Here is a 16,610-nt window from a genome sequence, read left to right as displayed (position 1 = left end):
CTAGCACGGCCACAATCGTAACTAATCGTGTCCCTTAATTAAGGGACACGATTAGCCCGATGGACCCGATTTCCTTTGAAATCAGGTCCATTTTGCCGGCTAGGAAACAAAAATCGGGGGCATCGCGTCGGTCGGGACCATTAACATTGGTCCCGACGCGACCGACGCGATGCCCCCGATATTTGCATTGACTTCAATGTTAAAAAAAATTTTAACATTGAAATCTTGTCGGGAACTGTAAAATATCGGGGGCATCGCGTCGGTCGGGACCATTAACATTGGTCCCGACGCGATGCGACGCGATGCACCCGATTTTTACATAGGATTCAATGTTAAAAAAAATTTTAACATTGAAATGGTGTAAAAATGTTAAAAAATGTGAAATGGGTCAATATGACCCATTTCACATTAAAAATGTCCCCGTCGTCGCCCCACGATAGACGGCAACCCGAAGCGTGGCGAGCGCAGCGAGCCCGCGAGGGGCGGCGGTACGCGTCCTCCGACCTTTTCATGCCCTACTATCCACTAGGGCGTGGAGTGAGAATAGAATAGTGTGGCGAGCGCAGCGAGCCACCGAGCCCGAAGCGTGGCGAGCGCAGCGAGCCCCGCGAGGGGACGCGGATACCTTCACAGGTAAACGCGTCCCTTCGCGGGCTTCACAGGTGTCCGTGGCGACGCCGACAACTGTGAAGCCCGCGAAGGGACGCGATTACCTGTGAAGGTATCCGCGTCCCCTCGCGGGGCTCGCTGCGCTCGCCACGCTTCGGGCTCGGTGGCTCGCTGCGCTCGCCACACTATTCTATTCTCACTCCACGCCCTAGTGGATAGTAGGGCATGAAAAGGTCGGAGGACGCGTACCGCCGCCCCTCGCGGGCTCGCTGCGCTCGCCACGCTTCGGGTTGCCGTCTATCGTGGGGCGCTGTGTACACGCTTCAATTTGGGGGGGTTTGGAATTTTTTTCATTAAATCCAATGTAAAATTGGGTCCCAGGGACCCAATTTACATTGGATTTAATGAAAAAATCGGGTCAAAAATCGGTCGGATCGGTCGGTCGCATCGCATGCGACCAAATCGCATGCGATGCGACCGACCGATTTTTTTCAGCACGACCACCCCGATCTTAATCGGTGTGGCCGTGCTAGGAAACAAGTACCGCCATTACTCCCCGGCCGCCGCCCCATACCTGCTCTCCCCCTCCACCATCAGAGCCTCTGCTCTCCTCCCCTCTCACTGACACTCCTGTCACGTTGGCTAGCCTCGGCACAAATAATTGAAGTCTGTGTCTGCTCCGGCTGGCGCTGTGCAGGAGACCTGAGGCTGACACGACCCGGCGCCGCTGAGGGGACTGATGCGGTGAGCCGTCGCTACTGAGGGGACCAACGAGCTGGCGCCACTAAGGAGACCCAGCGCTGATGTGGAAACTGCTGGAGGTAGTAAGTACACATACACACACATCTCCCCTCTCTCTCCTTTTTTGTTCTCTGTCTTCCTCCCCCCCTCTGCCCTCCCCTCTCTATCTGCCTCTTGGGGTGCGCCACCAATTTTTCCGCAGGTGGGAGAAAAATGTATAGTTACGCCACTGGACAGGGGGTATGGCCAGCAAAGCTTACAGAGTTCTCACCATAACCAGCAAAACGGGGGGTTGCTCCATGGGAAAGTCATCACCACAAAACCAAGCCCCCTTTCAAAAAGGTCTGGTACTTGTGTATTATCACGGCGCCCACTACGGCATTTGCGTACTGGGCTATTCACGGTAGTGATTATTGTATGGCATGCGATGCGATTTTCCTATATAATGTATTCACTGCTCTGTGTCAGTGAATCCATTAAAAAGATAGGATGCATCACATGCCATTATTCTATGGCATGCGATGCGATGGTGTGTGATAAAAAAATCGCATCCCATCGCATCGCATGCCATTATTCTATGGCATGCGATGCGATGAGATATCGGTTCTGATTTAACCTATAATAATACCATTTAATGTCCTATACCATTAAAAGCATATGGGGTGAGATTTAATAGGATGAGATATTCAGAAAGTGAGAGATTTGGTAAGAAATCTCCAGTTTTTTTTTAAAGCGGCAATCATTTACCCTGCAAAACCAGTTTGATTTTGCAGGGTAAATGATTGCCGCTTTAAAAAAACTGGAGATTTCTTACCAAATCTCTCACTTTCTGAATCTCTCATCCTATTCAATCTCACCCATCATGTCATTTATTTTGGCCCCATATATTTTGCCCCCCCCCCCCCCCACATAACGCTATGCGATGCGATTTTACTACGTTTGCGTATGTAGTAAAATCAGGCGCTGTGATAATACACAAGTACCAGAGGCCATACCCCCTTCGCGGAACCAGGGGTTCCACTCTGTATATATCCAATGTTTCGAGGTATTATTAATGATCTATATATAAACAATGTAAGCCAAATATAGAAAATTTTACAGCTTGAAAAATATGATTACAAAATGCTAAAACTAGAATGCACTAGAATGCTAAAATATACACATTTTATTACACTATATATTATTATTATTATCTATTATAGTTTCTTCCAGATATATGGCAAAACACTGATAGTTAAAAACCATCATTTTACCCACAATACCCAGCAGATCTGTGACATTCTGGGCAGAGAAAGCTGTTCAGGGACGGGGCCAGTGTGATCAGCTATGTGTGTGCGATGGACACAAAAACCGATCACTGTGTAAAAAAAAATCCATATTAGCTATCCAGGGACTGGTAATCAGTGCTCCGGAGAGGGCTGCCAGTCATCGGGGCTCCCTGCTGCTCCTGTGAACCTTATGCAGTAAGGTAATGCTGCAAAGTGGCAGTTCACTTTATAGCACCTGAGGTCACAAAAGCAGGGAGCCCTGATGCGATAATTGATACATACAGGGTTGGACTGGGGGAAACCCCCAGAGGGCCCCGCACCTCCACTGGGACTATGGTGTATTTTCTACAGTGCAGTGTCATTATTAATCTAGGTCATTACCATGCATGCACTAACAGTATTTATAGATTTATCAAGGGGCCGATACCATGCACTTTCTGCCTCTGTGGCAGCTGGCCACACCCCTAAACAAGGGCCCCTATCTCAGCATTTCCCTGGGGGGCCCTTCATGCCCAAGTATAACACTGGCTTTGGGGCCTACACACATAGTGATTTAGGGGCATTTATGCAAAACATCCATTCGTAAAGTGGCGGGGATGTGTGGATTGTGGTGGGCATTCACACGCCCGGTGGGCGGTGTTAGAAGGCTTGCAAAGCAGCATCACCCCCATAGTGAGGATTAATTTGCATTTGACTGGGAGGGAGGAGCATTTTTGTGAGGACTAATGGGGAGTGGTGGCAAAAACGTAGGCATATTGGGACCATTTTTGGGGAGTATATCAACCATCAACTGTGACCAGGGGGTAAACACATTATGCAGCCATATGGGGTAGAATTGGTATTATCACACATTGGGGGAGATTCTCTAAGAATCTCCGCCCCCCTTCGCAATTATAATTATGTTCTTTTTTTTTTTAATTAAAGTATTTTTATTAAATTTTTTTGCAAATACATACAAATACAAGATAGACTTATAAACAAGCAGTGCAAGGCCTTCCATCATATTATGCACATACAGTATGGCAAAATAAGGGCAGAGACGGATACATATAAAATATCTCTATAGTAGAATAGTAACAAATCATCCACCTGGAGGCGCCATCCAGGTTGAACAGATCATATATATATAAAGAGGTATGAAACTAAGGATTATACAGTAAAGTATACATAAGCTACTGTTGGTAAGGATAGCCAAGTTAACACCGCACTGACTCATAAAGCAAGGAATACTGCAGTCTATCAACATAAAAAAACGTACCCCAAAAAACAAATCACCCCCCACAAAAGCCCAAAGTAAACCCCCTCAAAACCCCCCACCCTGTATAACCTAACCCCAACTTAGGATATACCTGGATCCCTAAACCTTAACCCTATAAACCCACTAAAACTATATCTATAGAGGGAGTAGATTAGTGGCATTTAGCTAAATCCAAATTGAATAAGCATCAAAAATAGGATATGACCTTACTATCTTAGCTAACCTATACCTAAAAACCTAACATACCCCCTCCCACTCAACCCACCCAGATAACTTTAAACTAAACATACACCCCCCCCCTCCCCCCCCATATAAAAGGAAATTAAACGGATAATTGGTAGAGGCAAAGTTGACAGGATGTTCTCAGCCAGGTGAGGACCAGTTCTCTGAGCCAGGTGAGAACGGCATCCACAACAATACATCACACAAAAAATATCAGGCTATGGTCTGGTCAGAATCAAAAAACAATATTTTAGACATATACGATAAGTAAAATAATGGAGGTATAGGTGAACAGAGTCATCGTACCAGTTTACAACGAGTTATAAAATATTAAACAGGATATAAATAGCGAAGTATAAAGATCTCAGTATAACGAGCAAACAGGATATGTGGTTATACTGTATATCAACAAAGGAGCAAGCAAAAATGGCAAATGTGGTGGGAGAAGGCTCTATCATCAGCAAAAAAGTGTAGAAAGTCAGTCCGGCCAGGCTCGCCTCCCATGTGAAACCGCATTTATTACAGTCCCTCCATCATATACCTGAATATACATGCGCATCAATTGGTAGCGTAGAGATAAAGGTTCCAGAATCTTCCCATCCAGCCAAGAATCCAGAAACGAAACTGTAAAGGAGTTTCCTATCGGAAGCACGGCCGTCGGGGCTGTAGGATAGTGCTTCATAGAGACCGCCATATCAGGAGGCAAACCCCCAGTGTAAATTTTAAGGAACGGCTCCACTTGACAGGGTAAATCTGGAGTGTTCACAGGGTCAATATACAAAGATAAATCATCCTCATGCCCAGCAGTGCAGGTATCAGGGTCACCCTCCATCCGACAGTTCAGATCAGGAAAAGGAGCAGATGCAGAGGATTCAGAAGTTACAGGCAGAGGATTTGTGGAGTTATTATTTACATCCCCAAATGCAGCAAGTAGCCTCTGCGTAAAGGCACTAATGGCCTCAAGGATTAGATACATAGGATCAGACATTGTTGAAATAGCGCATGCAGGCTACACTGCAAATAGGTAGTGAAGGCAAAATGGTGGTGGCTAGCACACCACACACTTCCCTAATGCAGAATGCACAGTAAATAGGGATGTATTAGCACAGTGTATCTGATCTGCACAATCCCAGCCGTAGGCACAGCAATAGATTGAGCATGCAGAGTAACAGTGTCCGGGCAGCAAGGATCACACCCACCAGACTTCTAAGATGGCGACCGCGGCCCGGAGAACCGTGCCACAGCCCAGCAGGACACCCCGCGATTAGACAGGAGATAGCCGGCAGCAGGAGCGGGTGCTGAGGCAGGGCAGCAGGCTGATGGTGCGCAGGATCTGACCCGGCGGGGACGCGATACAGGCGCTCGGCCGCGTCTCCACTCCCAGAGGCAGCAGCAGCAAGATGGCGCCCGGGCCTTCTCGTCCGGGGCTTGCACGGCGCCAGATCCCAGACCTCTTCCTCCAGAGCTCGTCGGTGGTCTCGGAGCGGGTAAGGATAGTCTGGACGGCTTCCCACACCTCTACAGTCAGTGTAGGTAGATACAGCGCAGACAGGATGGGTAGCAGGATATTTTCTAGCGAGGAGCAACAGGAGGAAGCGTCTCCTCACCTGCCTGCCGAAGCCACGCCCCCATAATTATGTTCTAACATATGCGATAATCATAGCAAAGGACAGCTCTTGCGTTAAGATTTGTCCTTTGCGGTGAGAGTCGCCGGGTCCCAGCAGGTCCCGGCGGCTCCCCCCTCCCTCACACACCCGGCGCTGCTGCTGCACCGGGCTCTCCTCCTCCCTGCACCCGGAAGAGGATCAGTGCAGGGAGGAGGTCACAGGTCCGGGCAGCACAGCTCTGTGCTGCCCGGACACAGGTGAGGGGGCGATGCGGGGCGGCAGGGGGTCATTGCGGGGCGGCGGTGGGATGCGGTAGAAGCCCATTGGCTTCTATGGGGCATCGCCAGATTTTTCTGGTGATGCCCCCCGCCCCAGTGTACCCCGCGGGGGATGCTCACAGCATCCCAAAATGCAGTAAAACCCCAGATAACGGGGTTTTTACCGCATTTTTAGCTTAGAGAATCTCCTCCATTATGTGCACTAATAACGCCTCTCCCCCATATATGAATGTGGCCGTGTGTGTGACATGACAGGGGTGCTATGCTGCTGGTTGAATGGGAGAACACACACATGCATACAGGAGCTGACCAGGAGGTCGTCCACAGAGCCTTAGCATCCTACAACATCAAACACGCATGCACCAGGCACTATAGCACAGTGACCATTGGGAGAGGGAAACCCGGCACATGTGCCAAAGGTACCAGTGTGCCAAAAAAAAAAAAAACACAGCCGAGAAAGGTACAGTGTACATCAATGGGGAGGTAAGTTAACACATGACCACATCGCTATATAACAAAATATATAGACCTGCTTCACCGCTGGTAAATCTGGAGGTGAAGCAGGTCCACACACAAAAAGACGTAAGCCGGTATGATCATACATTTATGTTTTCTGGACATGCACAGATGCTGTGAAATTGCATCTAAATTGCATCTGCGGCAGCATTAGCGCCCAACTATGAATTATTTTCACTGTTTCTGTTTCTTTAATTTTGAAGCAGAGTTAAAGTACTGACCAATCAGCTTCCCAATGTAATTTTCGACTATTCTGTGTTGAAAAAAGTCCATTTGGTTCTCTGCCTAAGCTTTGCTTCCTATCCCCATCATTATAAATGACATATTTATATATGCACATGGATGATGGCTTCATTTTGAATATGTTTTCATAAATATGCCTACAATAAGCTACCAACCCTGTACAAACAACCTTCTTCCATGAACATGGCTTAAAAGCAGTGGCCGTTTTTACCTATGGGCTGCACGGCTGCAGCCCCCCAGGATAAAATCCACCACTGTGTGAAGCCAGATGCAGTCTGTGAGACTGCACTGGCTTCACTGTGACTGGCAGTGACTTCTTATTGGAAGTTTGACTTGCTAGTCACCCAAGGCAGTTCCATTGAGAGGTGTTCCCTCCCTCCGGGATGCCTCTATGGGCTGCTGTGGGAGCAGCCCATAAAAACGGGTTCAGCGCATGCACAGTACTGAGGAGGATACTGCACATGCGCCGGACCCATGAATATGCTTCTATGGACTGCTGCCGAAGCAGCCCATAGAGACTGGGGGCCACTGCATGCACAATACCGAAGAAGCTACTGTGCATGCTCCAGTCCTGCAACCACAACGGTTGCAGGACAACGGTTGCAGTCTCAAGAGCTGCCACTGCTTAAAAGTATAGGCAAATGCCGCATTTCCTGTATTTCATGGGGGAAGAAACATGCTTTATTAACAGCCACTTATGCATTCACTACTTCCAGACAAGCTCATACATACAGTAATCTTAACCCTTTGAGTGCCAAAAGAATAGGTGTGAAAATTGTCAAGCAAACATTTTTATTCATCATAACGATCTGTAATGTTTACCTTATATATATATATATATATATATATATATATATAATCTTTTTTTGCACATTTTTTATTTGAATTTATAAAACAATTGTGAGTGACGCTGGCATTTTTAGCGGATATTCTGAACATCTCTCTCAGAGGGTTAAGGCCCCATGCACTATTGTGGTATGGCCCTTTTTATGCGATACCGATGCATTGCAGCGATTGATCATATGAAAAGTCTCATATTGCAGGTGCTTTCCCTGCGATTGCGATGTGAGGCGCGTTCCCATGCGCCTCACATCTCAATCGCAGATCTGACGGGCTGCCATGAATATAACAATGTATCATATGCGATCCTGCCCCCCGAGAGCCTTAAGTTCAATTATATGCATAACAAAACCTGAATGTAGATACTTTCACAAGCCTAGTTTTCTCTAAACAGAGAACGGCCCAAGCGGACTAGCTATTTCATCAGATGATGCAGCAGTTACTGTAGCATCCACACATACTCTGGGGGAGATTCTGTAAAGCAAGAATGCGGTAAAAACCCCGTTATCGGGTTTTTTTGCCGCATTTTGATATGCAGCAAAACAAGCACGGCGGGTTTTCGCTGTAAGGGATATCGCCAGCAAAAGCTGGCGATACCCCATAGAAGCCTATGGGCTTCTTAACGCGACCCACGCCGCCCCGAACGGACCCCCGCCGCCTCGTGCCGACACCCCCTCCCTCACCTGCTGTGTCCAGGCAGCAGAGCGCTGTGCTCCCTGGACCAGTGACCTCCTCCCTCCACTGTATTCTCTTCTGGGTGCAGGGAGGAGGAGGAGAGGCCAGTCTGCAGTAGCAGCCCCGGTTAATAGAGGAAGGGGGAAGCCGCCGGGACCCGCAGCACATCGCCGGCAAGATCGCAAAGGACAGCTCTTAACGCAAGAGCTGTCCTTTGCCATAATTATCGCATATGTTACAGCATATGCGATAATTAGGTGTGCGGTAGCCGGCGATGTGCGGCCGATATGAGGCACGGGTGTTACAGCATCCCGCCCTCTGTCTCCTTGTCATGTACCTCACATGCAAATCCTGCATTCCCTGAAGATACAGGTACTGTACATTATTGCCGAAAAATCCACAAATAGCACCACAGAAGGCACATTTAGTACTTATTATTGCTAATATATTATTGAGGTGATATTGCTGCATCGTCCTTCTTTTCTCCCAAGCAAGTATCTCCATGGATTGTTTTGCAGTGTTGAGCTTCAGATGAGTATTATGGATTAAGTACATTTTCTCCCATGCCTTTTTTTTTTTTTGGGGGGGGGGGGGGGTGCAAAAATGTGCATGAAAATGGCTGCAAATTTACCGCAACCATGTGAATTTGCAGCAATTTTGCAGACACACGCGGTTTTCAGCTGAAAATCAGCACTGGAATTGAATAGGTGTATCAAATTCGCCCCCAAAAATGGGCGAAAACTGCAATTTTTTCGCTTCTCTGCTAATTTGCAGAGCCCTGTGATCATATAGCCGCTGCCCTGCCAGAGTGAAATCCTGCCCTGTGCAAGGCTGCAAAAATATTGCCTATCAGCAATTAGATGCAAATCCATTTGCAAATCACTAACCATTAAAGTATTTTTCCTGTGTGTGCAGTCTGTGCTTAACACAGGACCTACTCAGCTGGTTCAATGAAAACAGACTGATCAGGGTCAGAGCTGATGCCACGCGCCTTCCCTGAAAATGCTTGGGCACATCCGGTTACTACCCCAAATACCGGCTTCCTGTCAATCAACGTGCAAATGGCTTGCCATTAAGAAAAGACACTGGATTTTATCGCAGGATGGCTTGCTCATGTATGCTACGATCCATATGCATGCCCAGCCGATTGATAATCAGGTCTGAATAACCCCCACAGAGCTAACCTCTGCAAACCATATTGGCACTGCTTGGCTATAATCTCCATAAAAGTGGTGATGTGACTCATTGGTTAAGCAGTGTTGGAGGTGACTGGCACAGTAGCAATGTGGGGAGCTCACAGAGCAGCCATCTTCAGGTAAAAAAAACCATTTACCCAATGGCTGCTCAATGTTTTGTCCTGACAGCAAATTCCCTTCCGGCTTTGACTTTTGTTCCTGCAATAAGTATGTGGTCGGCAAACCAACTGAGCATACAGCCAGATGTGCCAATATATCAGCCATTGGCTGTGCTGCACACACGGTCTGACTGTGATCGTCTCTCAAAGACAAATTGGGTGTACACAAGAAGGAGGGCATATATCCTGCATTACTTTGCCTAACATAAGAATGGTACATTTGTTGCGCTAAACCTTAAGTAAATTGCAATGCAACATAACTGATATGATACTACTGTTTCCACATTTTTTTGGGGTGTGATACCTTTAAAAAATAGGCTCCTAAGTATTAATTTGTTTGTGTATGTCTAAACCTCCCTCAAAATGTTGTTTCACAGACTTGTCACTGTGGGGGAAATTCACTAAGATGGAATGGGTATGAATGCACGTATTCGTACCCATTCGATGTAAAATATGGCTGTAAATCAGCTAATTTACTATCAGTCGAATTTGGCTGATTTGCAGTATTTATATACGGCAAGCTCAGCCGAATTTTTGTGTACGACTACGAATGAATACACCATCGATAGAACTTGGCCGTATGTGGCCTTGATTTCTATGGTGGTATCATTTGTACTGCTGAATTTGGCCGGTTATTCGGCAAAACTAACGACTGGAAAATACGCATTTGTCTGAAGCCTGCACAGATCAGTCAGTTCCATGCAGGCTTCTCTGTGTAAAATATAGAAAAATAATTAAAAATAAAACGGCATGGGTTCCACTGCTGCCCACGGGTGGGACAGTCACTAAAAATCGTAACTGTCTAGCAAAATCAGGACATTTGGGAAGTATACTCTGAGTATCCATACTGTATGTCTGTGTATGTCTAACCCACTCTCACTATCCTTGTGTCACTGTACATGTCTAACTGACCCTGCCCTCAGTATGCATGTGTCTCTGCGTATGTAAAACATAGGGATGTCCGGTGGATAAGATGCCACTGGTCAGATTACCAACGCTGGAATCCAAGGGTCCAATAAGTATACATACCTCCCCTCTCCCCCCTGACCCTACCCTCCCTGCATCCAAACTCTTCGTATTCTTGCAGCCTAACCCTAACACATTCCGATGTGCCTAATCCTAACCTTCCTACCCCGCACCCTAAACTCACCCTCCCAGCCGCTCTCTCTGCAGCCTGACCCTTACCCCCCTCCCCCCCTACAGGCTAACCCTATGTCCTCTGATAGTCCCATAACCTATGCCCCCTCCCCGGCCTAGCCCTAAGCCACCTGCATACCTACTTTTGGGATGCCAGCAGTCGGGATTCCACTGTAGAATCCTCATTGATGTTGGCATTCTAGCGCTGGTCTGTGGACGCAAGTTGGGATGCCGCTGTCTGTATGCTGACTGCTGGAAACCTGTCTGCTGGGATGTTGACCGCATAACCTATGTGCACCTAACCCACACTCAGGGGCAGATGTATGAAGCAGTGATAAAGGAGAAGAAGTGAGCAAGAGGAAAATGGCCCATGGCAACCAATCAGCACTGAAGTAACATCCATAATTTGCATAATATAAAATTATACAGAGAAGCTGATTGGCTGCCATGGGCCACTTCTCCTCTGGCTCACTTCTACTCGCTTATCATTGCTTCATACACCTACCTCTCAATATCTACGTGTCTATGTGTATACTCTCAGTATCCATATTTCCCCATGCATGTCTAACCCAGTATTCATGTGTCTCTGTATACATCTAACCCATCCTCAGTATCTATTTATCTCTGTGTGGGCCAGATGTACTAAGCTTCAAAAGTGATAAAATGGAGAGTGATAAACCACCAACCAATCAGCTCCTACCAGCCATGTCACAGACTGTGTTTGAAAAATGACAGGTAGGAGCTGTGGGCAACATCCCCTCTTTTAATTTCTAGAAGCTTTAATCAATTTAAACCTAGGTATCCATGTGTCTCTGTGCAAATCTAATCTATCTATCTGTCTATCTGCATCCATTTATTTATTTATTTATTTACAGTTTCTTATATAGTGCAGCAGATTCCGTTGCACTTTACAATAGTAGACAATGATAAAACAAACTGGGTAACAACAGACAGACTTGGAGGTTAGAGCATCCATCTGTCTCTGTGTATATCGTACACATGGATAGATTTGGAAAAAGATCTGGGCGTTATCGACCAATTAAAAAGACCAATCGCTCAAATCGTTCCGTATGTATGAACGATATAGATGACGGTGCACATACCCGCCGGTCGTTGGTAGAGGTCTATGATCTTTCCTGCGTGCAGAAAGATGGTAGACCAATCGTTAGCGATGTGTATCAAATGTTTCATGTGTATGCACGATGAACAATCGTTAAATATGCATCGTTCCTGTGCAATCGTTTGTAGAATCGTTAACAATTTGACACCAAATTGTTTGTCCAGGAGTTCTGAGGAAATTGTTAAGGAGATTGGATTGTTTGCTAAATCTATCCGTGTGTGCGCACCTTTATTCTCTCTCTGTATCCATTGTCTCTATATATATTAAACCTTCTATCTAAGGCTCAGTATACATTAGGGCTATGGATTGGCCGTTTGAGTGACCTATCTAATCATTGGTAAGTGCATACATACACACTTACCAATTTTCAGCGTGATGTCTCGTGCCTGGCGTCACAACTGGACAGGCATTTACAGGTGTCCTCCCAGTTGTGATGTCAGTCACTGGCAGCAGGTGTACGGTTGGTCAGCTGGCTGCCTATATAACAGCATGATGTGCTGATATATCAGCAGGTATATATTGGCCATGGATTGTGCTGCACATGCAATAATGTCTGTGATACAAGTCATTCACAGGCATATAGCTGGTACACACACACCAACGCACCTACAATATAGTGGTGTGCTCTTAGTATCCATCTGTCTATGTGTATATCTAACCTCTTTGTATCCATCTTACTCATTGTCAATATAACCCTTTAACAATATACATCTGTCTCTATGGGCCTGATCCAGACCTGAACGCACAGCCAAGAGTTTGCACAGCAGTCAAATATCACTACGCATGCATACTTTACACAGTACACATGCACAAGGCCATCCTGCGATGAAGTCCTACAAACATACGGCGTTCGTAAGGTGATTGACAGGGGGTGGAAACCGGCTGTTCAGTGGGAGTGCTAAGAAAAACGCAGGCGTGCCTAGAAAACTGCTGTAGTGTCCGGGAAAGGCTAAGGGTGCCTGAGAGTTTAGGGGAGTATTTGTGACGTCAGCTCCAGGCCAGATATACCTTTTCCATCGCAATGCCGAGTAATGCCTGCAATGACTTGTGGCCAGTGTAAGAACCATTCCAGCCTGTTACGATGGATTTTACACATTTTTGTATGTCTGCGAATGAATGTGTAGCCGTACACATCTATACACACATCCATACACACAGCACGCGCATTCATTTGCAATGCAGGATTTCACTCTAGCGGGGTGGTGGCTTAACTGAATGCTGGCCGCTACGAATTCACGGCCGTGCGGAGAGAGATAAAGTGACAACCAGTCAGTGCTGAGCTGTCTTCCTTAAAACCACAGGTTCTCAAACTCGGTCCTTAGGACCTCGCACAGTTCACGTTTTCCAGGTCACCTGTGGATTTTTTAAATGTTAATTTGATCATACTGTACACAGTGCACCTACCGAGTGACATGGAAAACGTGACCAGTGCGAGGTCCTAAGGACTGAATTTGAGAACCATTGTTCAATGCAGCCTATAAAATTCCAGTTAGAAGCTGATTGGTTGGAACTTTATCTCCTTCCAAGGTTTGTTACCTATCCCGCTCGGTGTATATCTGAACCGATGTAAAGATAACTGTCTACCGATAGAGATATCTAAGCATCCTTTGGTGTTGCTGTGTCACTGTGTATATATGTATGCTCGCCACTATCTCTGCATAGCTAAATCACCTACAGCATATATCTGAGCCTTCTTCAGCATGCCACAATTTCTGCATATATCTTCACCTCCTCAGCCTTCTTTGTGTATATTTGAACCTCCCGCAGAATCCTTCTAATCTGTGTATAGCTCAACCTACCCATTATGACTGTCTGTGTGTATACAAGACTCTCCTTCAGAATTCTTCTGCTTATGTGTATGTTTAACCCCATCCCCCATCTGTATCCTGCTGTCTCTGCATATATCTGCACCTCTCCCCATTAACCCTCTGTCAAATCAAAATAAGCCACTTTATACAGCTGACCCCCTACCATATTCGTCCATCTCTTTGTAAACCTGAGCCTCTTCTAGTATCCTCAGCACCTCTCTGCCTATGTACATGCTAGATAGATAGATAGATAGATAGATAGATAGATCTCCCTATCCCTTAGTATAGCTCTTTGTATAAGCCAGCTCAGTATGCCTACCAGTTATCACTTACTGTGTGTATTATAACCTCCTCATTATCCCAGTGTATCTCAACCCCCCTCTGGCCTCCATCGCTATCCCTGAATCTATGAATATCTGAACCACCCTAAGCATGCGTCTGTGTGTATCTAGATCTACAATATCAGCTGTCACTGTCTTTATGTCTATCACAACCTCCCCAGTTCACATATAAACCTCTCTCAGTATGCATATGTCTCTGTGTATATCTGGACCTAACATCTCTCTGCCTAGGATCACATCTTAGCATGTCTTTCTGTATAGACGTAGTCCATATAAATGACTGTATGATCTGCTGGGGATTGTCAGTGCATTAGGCTTACATTAAGCCTGCTTGCCTTTCTGTATTTTGCTCTCCCTTTTTGGTATACATCTTACGCCAAATGCCTGCTCCTCCTCTTCTCTTTGTATAATTTAGCATCTGTATATAAGCACGTTTTTCTCTATTTCAATTCTTTCCATTCCTTGCCATTTCTGATCTCCTTCTCTCTTTGCCCCATGGTTGGTATTACCTCCAAATAAAAGGTGCTCACATTCCTCCTTGATTGATGAGGGTATTAGTCAATCACAGACATACAACAGCTGTGATGTCACTGTCAGTACAGGACAGGTGTGAAGGACTGCCAGGCCGCCTTTGGACTCGCTCTTAGTGGCCCCCAACCCCCAGTGCTCTGTCCTGGGTTTACCTACAAATATCGCTTGATCTGCTCATATATGTTTCGCCCGCTATATAAATGAGTATACATCTAAGCATAATACATTTTCATATCAACACATACACACCACACACACACAAACACATACATATACACATTGCTCACACCCCTCTAATTTTTCCTACAGATATGATCCTATACACAAGCATATTTTACATGTACATCTGTATATTTAAAACATAAAAATATATGTATACACACAAAAGTATTAACTGTAAGAAAGACATAGATACAAATATATAATACACTACAAACAGCATATTACATGTGTTATTAATATATATCTATACAGATTATATATCATACATTAAACCCCTATGTTGACATGATTTGTATATCAAAATGTAAACTACAGCACAAAAATACTATGAACAAATCTGTTTATAAATATAAATACAAACATACATATAAACATGCCTTTGTAAATACTGTGCATATTATGTATACATGTATGTATGTATGTATGTATGTATGTAAGTAAGCGTGTGTGTGTGTGTGTGTGTGTGTGTGTGTATGTATATATGTATATATATATTATATATATATACATATGTGTGTTCACATACATTTCATATAGGTGGTATATAATATATATATATATATATATATATATATATATATATACACATACACACACACACACCAATTTCTGTACATCCATCTCCCCTCAATCAATTGCCTTCTGACCCACAAGCCACAAAATGAGAGAAAGAGGGAGAGAGATGGAGAGAGAGACGAAAAGAGAGAGCGAAAAAAAAACAGGAATAGATTGTAAAATCAATGCTACTTACAGCTTAGCTGGTGCGAGAGGATAAAGCTGTGTCTGAGGGATGCTGAGGAGGCGGTCTCTCCCTCTCTCTCTCCCTCTCTCTTTCTCGCTCTCTCTCTCGGGCTTTCTTGCTCCCCCCTTTACAGAAGGAAGATGAAGACTAGGAAAAAATAAATCAATGTCTTTGTGGTGTGAGGTACTTTCTCTGTGTTGACAGGGCTTTTCCTATTGATTTACAGTCTCCGAGACACCTCTCCCTCTCCCCCTCTCTCTCTCCCAGATCCATTCACAGACAGCTCCCTCTCTCTCCCCAGCACAATGGAATAATCAATACGCACAGACACACACACACTCACACACTCACACACACACACACACGCGCGCACACATACACACACAACACAGTGCTGGGAGACTGAGCAGGTGCAAAGTAAAGTAGACTGAGACGCTGCTTCCTACCTCTGGACATGAAGCGGGAGGTGGACGGTCAAGGGACAGTTTAAAGGACAGCAGAGGTGTCAAACAGACTCAGACACTACAACTCTCAAATGTATAATGTGTAATAAAGCCTCACAGAAAGCTGCTGATTGGCTGCTTCAATAGAACACCAGTGAAGAATGGGGAAGACAGAGGAAGTGAGGTAGATGTTTCCATAATGGCATATTCTCACCTCATAGTATGACTGACTAGAGACCTTCAAAGACTTACAGAACATACATATTAGTAGGCATTTTGTATAATCAATATACAAATATTGAACTAATGATTTAACATAACTATAACTATAAGCCTTAATTAAATTCTGATTCTGTACATACATTTTAAAAAGTGACCATATACTCCCAAATTGTGTTTTCTATTGGGTGATCTAATTCGGTTAAAACATTGGGAAAAATGGCTAAAAAGAGAGTGTGCGGCTGGATGCATTTGCTTTAAAAGCGCGGTGTCCCTCCTACTCCCTCCAAAGTGATATTAGCATCAGTGATCATATTGGGCAGGATGTAATGCGTTTTGAGTCGAGTGGCCATGCAGGATGCCAGTTGAACTTTTTGCCTAGTAAATAACTGCCCCTGTAAAAAAAAAACTCCAAGTTCGGTCTGCATCCTCCACA

General features: G+C 45.2%; 1 protein-coding gene across 7 annotated transcripts in view; it reads right to left on the bottom strand.

Moving 5' to 3' along the window:
* Positions 1 to 15,830, bottom strand: part of ZFHX2 (zinc finger homeobox 2) — a 106,149-nt gene extending 90,319 nt beyond the window's left edge. For 5 of the 7 annotated variants that reach the window (XR_014475033.1, XM_083188642.1, XM_083188652.1 and 2 more), the window contains exon 1: positions 15,522 to 15,830. The gene's annotated coding sequence lies outside the window, so the exon portion shown is untranslated. The remainder of the gene's footprint in view (positions 1 to 15,521) is intronic. The other 2 variants (XM_083188607.1, XM_083188616.1) reach the window with 1 other exon arrangement.
* Positions 15,831 to 16,610: the final 780 nt, after the last annotated feature.

This window comes from Crinia signifera, chromosome 1 (assembly GCF_055691185.1).
Source record: "Crinia signifera chromosome 1, ASM5569118v1, whole genome shotgun sequence".
NCBI lineage: Eukaryota > Metazoa > Chordata > Amphibia > Anura > Myobatrachidae > Crinia > Crinia signifera.
The sequence above is the reverse complement of the archived record's forward strand: the minus strand, read 5'-3'. Positions and strand labels throughout refer to the sequence as shown.